Source organism: Bubalus bubalis, chromosome 3 (assembly GCF_019923935.1).
Source record: "Bubalus bubalis isolate 160015118507 breed Murrah chromosome 3, NDDB_SH_1, whole genome shotgun sequence".
Lineage (NCBI taxonomy): Eukaryota > Metazoa > Chordata > Mammalia > Artiodactyla > Bovidae > Bubalus > Bubalus bubalis.
This window is the reverse complement of record NC_059159.1, coordinates 137965553-137971149: the sequence shown is the minus strand read 5'-3', so window position 1 is coordinate 137971149 and position 5597 is coordinate 137965553. Positions and strand designations below refer to the sequence as shown.

The window sequence follows — 5597 nt, the reverse complement described above, 5'->3', positions numbered from 1 at the left end:
GAGAAAATACATCTGCCTCAGGAGGGAGCCATTGACACAGTATAGGTGTCCTCTGTCTTGTCTTGGTTATAGTAATACCATGCTCTCCTGTTTTTCTTCTACATCTTCCAGCAGCCTTCCTGGACTTCCTGAAACTGTGCTTAAATTTTTTAAAAAATCTGTTTATAGAGAAAAGAAGTCTGCCTTGCTGCCTTCATACCACCTGCTCTTTAAGTCTAAATTCCAGCTGTCCCAGAGACCATGACATCTGTAGGCAGTTGTCCCCTGGTGTGGCGGAGTGACAAGCCCTGTGTTTCTTTTCAGCATCTCCAAAGGATATTCCTAAAATGCAATTTGGCTGAGTTACTGGGTGCACGTGATGAGCCAAAAATTAACCCTGGGTTTTCTAACTTTCTGTGGAAAAGTGATGGAACCACTTTGGTTTTCCAGTTGCAAACTGGAAATAATATTTAGCAGTGGATCCTCTTCTAAATATTAGAGTCGTCATGATTGAGAACTATTACATGATTGAGAACAAATGCCTCTCCCCAGGCAATGGCATCCATTCTTATGGCTTCAGTCCCCCTCTACATACCAGTGAGACAGCCATCCCACTGGGTATCCCCTCTGAAACGCTAGGGTCTAGAATGCTCTTCTTCCTGCCCCACCTGCATATCCATGTAGTCACCAAGCCTTAACACCTAACACCTACATCTCTCTCAAATTCACCATCCCAGTTAAGTCTCTATTTTCTCTCCATCGGCTTCTTTCCTAGTGGCCTCCTCCACATCCCTGGCTCTCCTTCAATGCATCTTTCACACCAGAAGTGTCCCGAGCACCGGGGGAAGGGAGGATCTGCCCAGGTGCAGTCAGTTGCTGGATGATCTGACTGTAAAGGGTTGAAAAGCAAAAATTATATGTATTAGAAGTCAGTCTGTTGTTATCAGCCTACAGGAAATTCTAAATAATTTCGGCAGTGAAGTACGAATCCCTGAAAAAAATCTTTTTGAGATATAAGTTCAATTGCTGCGGTAGCTCCTGAATTTTAATATTTTAATAATGATTATATAAGCTTTAGTTAGCCATTTTAATACTTATCCTCTAATAAACATTCCATTCTATTGATACATGGAAATTACTCAAGAGATGTCCTAGTTACATAGTAGTCTCCTGAAAATAGTGGACACTTCAGACCAATCTGCATTGATTTGAAAGTTGAGTTCATGATGGATCGGGATCAGAAATTGTGGATTATTTCTAGTTCATGTCTCTAGTCCTTATGTGACTACACATTCAAGCATTTAACCAGTAGATCCAAACTAAACAGTAGCATAGGGATTATGAAGATAAGGAAACAGAACTTGAGTTACTTCAGTTCTATTATTCTATGTGCCCTCATAGAGATGTCATAATTTTAACATTTAAAACAGCAAAACGTTGATGCATGTACTTTTTTGTTCATACATGAAGTGATTTACTACATTGCAAAAGTGTCTTTAAAATGGAAAATACATTTTTAAAGCTATTGGGGCTTCCTAGGTGGCGCTAGTGGTAAAGAACCCACCTGCCAATGCAGGAGACATAAGAGACGCAGGTTATGCAGACTTAAGAGATGCAGGTTCGATCCCTGGGTCAGGGAGATCCCTTGGAGGAGGAAATGGCAACCCACTCCAGTACCCTTGCCTGGAGAATCCCATGGACAGAGGAGCCTGGCAGGATATAGTCCATGAGGCAGCAGAGAGTTGGACATGACTGAGTGACTAAGCACAGCACACAGCACAGCCCTAAAGCTAAACAAGTCCAGAAAATAATAATTATTATAGAAAATAATTTTTCCCTATAGAGGAGGGGAGATTATTAAAAATGATTTATAAAATCTCCATGAGGTAGGCAGAGTGATATTTTCTTAAATTCAAATCTGATCCTTGCTTAATCCCATTGAGTTCAGCCTTCATCGTGCCCTGCAAAGCACACATAGTGTGACCTGACCTATCTTACAGCCTTGTCCTGGGTCACTCCTCATCACTGTCTAAATGCTAGTCATGCCAGCCTTTATTATTTTCTCTGTGCCAAGCCCTCTGGCCTCAGAGCCTCTCTCGCCTGCTGCCCTCCCCCTTTGACATGTGAATTCTCATCCTCCTCCACTCAGTATAAAGATCTCTCCACCCCTCCTCTCAGTGTAAGTATCTCTTCCTAGGGAAGGCTTCTCTAACTTTCCAATGTCACCTTGTGATATTGTGATTTGTAAGAAATGTATATTTGGTCATTCAGATGGCAAAAATATGTTTTTTATATATTTTTGTCTTTGTCCATGTTCCTGGCTCACAGCTCCCCAAATACTTGGAATTTCCTGAGCAATAAGAGCAATGGGAGTATATTTTGTTATCATATTTGGTCTCTTGTCTTCAGTTCCTGAAAATGCTTCAGAGCCATAAAGGTGGAACAGGTATCTTATTATTCATTACTTTTCCATCACAACTGGTTTAGTTAATGAGTGACTTTTGGAGACATGTATGGATAGGGGCTGGGTGCAGAGAAACTAACTGTAGAACTTGGAACTTCCAACTCGTGACCTCTGGAAAGGGAAGAAGGGCGGGACTCTGAACCAGACACCAATGGCCAGTGATCTAACCAATCATGCCCTTGTAAAGAAGCCTCCATAAAAATCCCAAAGGTTTTTTCAGAGAGTTTCCAAGTTGGGGAACTGGAACTCTTCCAAATACCACCTATTGAGGCTCAAACTGCCTGAGGACAGAGCTCCTTTGTTTAAGGCTTCGTCCTGTGTATCGCTTCATCTGGCTGTTGATTTGTATCCTTTGATGTCCTTTGTAATAAACTGGTAGCAGTAGCAGGTAATCTAGTGAGTAAAAAGATTTCCTGAGTTCTGTGAGCTGCTCTAGAAACTTAATTGAGCCCAAGGAGGGGTTCATGGGAATCTCTGATTTATAGCCAGCTGATCAGAAGCAAAGGTAGCCCCTGGCCTTGCAGTTATCATCTGATGTCAGGGATAGTCTTGTGGGACTGAGCCCTTAGGCTGTGGGATCTGACACTGCTCCAGATAGTGTCGGGACTGAGTTGAATTGTAGGACACCCAACTGGAGTTGGGGAATTGCTTGGTGATTTGGGAACTCTCCCAAACACACAGCAATTGGGTTCAGAACCCTGACACTTCTAATATAATCGCTCAATGTCTTATACTTTAGCATTTATCAGGGTTGCTAATTCAGTTTTCCATGTGACCACCTGATGAAGGCCAGCCTTCCCACTAGCCTCTGAGTGGCGTGAGGGCCGGCACCATTTCTGTGTGGTTACATGTTTCCTGACACATGTCGGCGCTTAGGAACCTTTGTGGCACAAGTAGCCCTTTTCTGTGGTGTTGTTGAAGGGAGGGCTTTAAGGTTTATTTGTTATTGTTCTTTAACCCCACCTCACCTTCCCAGGTGGAGAAGGCAATGGCACCCCACTCCAGTACTCTTGCCTGGAAAAATCCCATGGACGGAGGAGCCTGGTAGGCTGCAGTCCATGGGGTAGCGAAGAGTCGGACACGACTGAGCGACTTCACTTTCACTTTTCACTTTCATGCATTGGAGAAGGAAATGGCAACCCACTCCAGTGTTCTTGCCTGGAGAATCCCAGGGATGGGGGAGCCTGGTGGGCTGCCATCTATGGGGTCGCACAGAGTCGGACACGACTGAAGCGACTTAGCAGCAGCAGCAGCAGCACCTTCCCAGGGAAGCAGGTCCAGATTGAAGACTGCTGTGTCCTGGAGGATCATTGGCTGGTGGCTCTGGTTCGCCGCCAGCCCAGCTCTCTCACTCTGCCCTGCTGCTGCCATGCTGGCCAGGCTATGACAGACCAGGGCCTGAAGCGACTTTTCCAGCACTTCAGGGGTGTTCTTCAGGTATCACCACAGGCCCCCTTGTAGAACAGTTTTTGCCCTGCAGGGAATTGCATGGATTGGATTCTAATGACTTTCTACCCACTTTCCCACTCCCTCCCCATAAAACAGTATCTATTTTGCGTGGAATTATATAAAAATGTAATATAGTGAATGTGCCACTACATTCACTTGGTTTAAAAAATGAACATAGCATAAAAAGGCATCCTTTGAGAAGTGTCACTCTCATTCACATTGTATTAATTTGCTTGCGCTGTGTGTGCTGTGCTAAGTCGCTTCAGTCGTGTCCAACTCTTTGCGATCCCATGGACTGTAGCCACCCAGGCTCCTCTGTCCACGGGATTCTCCAGGCAAGAATACTGGAGTGGGTTGCCATGCCCTCCTCCAGGGGATCTTCCCAACCCAGGGGTTCTTTACCACTAGTGCCACCCCAGAAGACCATTAATTTGCTTAGAGCTGTCTTAGCAAAGGTCTGTAATCTGAGTGGCTTCAGCCGCAGAAATTTATTGTCTTATGGTTCTGGAGGCTGAAAGTCTGAGATCAGGATGTCAGCAGGGATGGTTCCTTCTGAGCCTGTCAGGGAGAATACATTCCAGGCCTCTCTTCTTGGTTCTGGTGGTTGGTTGATAATCTTTGGCGTTCCTTGGCTTGTAAAGCATCACCCCGATCTCTGTCTTCATCTTCACATGGCATTCTCCCTATGTGCACGTCTTCCTGACCCAGGAATCGAACTGGGGTCTCCTGCATTGCAGGAAGATGCTTTACCAACTGAGCTATCAGGGAAGCCTTATAGGTATTTCCTCCCAAAACATTATGGGAAAGACACACGTGTATAGGTATATTGTTGGGGATGAAGAAATTTTCCTCTACCTTTCTAAGTTCTTCTGGCTGCTCCAAGAATTAAATTGGCATTAGATAGAGTAACAGGAAGACAATCGACTGAGTAACTCACCAAAATGACTAAAACCCTCACCTTAAATAACATCTTCAACTAAAGATAAAACAGGATGTTGAGCATAGTGGTTTGGGGCTTCAAAGGGGAGGAAGGTAAATTCCATAAATGCCGGGGTCCAGCCCCAGCTGATCCAGGGTATTCGAAGGAGAGACGGCATAGGCGAGGGTCAGGAAACAACTGCTTAATTACACTTTAATTAAGGATACAAAGAGTAATAGAATAAGGATAGCTCAGTGAGGAAATTCAGTGGAGAAAAGCGGCTGAAATAAGGATAGCTCAGTAGGAAAATTCAGTGGAGAAAAGAGGCTGAGTAGCTTGGTTTACGCGGGAGACCAATAAAACTTCAAGACAAGAAGTTTGCACCACTTACGTAGGCCGCAGGCGTCCTTCCGTTCTCCCGAAGGAGGGGAGACACTGAGGCCTACCCCGGTCGGATATTATAAGCCCAGGCATAATTAGCAAGCATGGTGGGTTCCGCGCTCCAGATGGAGACTCAGCTGGAATTTGGGAGAGAGAGTGACATGGGGAGACCAAGTTTTGGTGAACAAGGCCCGCACTTTATTTTCCAAAGTAGTTTTTATACCTTAAGTTATGCATAGAGGATAATGGGGGAAGGGGCGGAGTCATGCAAGGACAGCAGTTCCTGGTTCTAATCTAAGCCAGGCTTTCAAACTTATCATATGCAAAAGTTCAGGTGATTGACATCATCTTCTGGCCCGGAGGCCTGTTAACATTTTAAGAAACTTATTTTTCTCTAAAGGTGAT

At 44.7% G+C, this 5597-nt stretch overlaps 1 long non-coding RNA gene across 1 annotated transcript; it reads right to left on the bottom strand.

Annotated features, from left to right (window-relative positions):
• Positions 1-4354: 4354 nt before the first annotated feature.
• Positions 4355-5373, bottom strand: LOC123332426. The gene is made up of 2 exons (XR_006549217.1): positions 5203-5373; positions 4355-4618 (listed from the first exon to the last, which is right to left on the bottom strand). It is a non-coding gene; the product is annotated as an uncharacterized LOC123332426 (long non-coding RNA).
• Between the last annotated feature and the right edge of the window lie 224 nt (positions 5374-5597).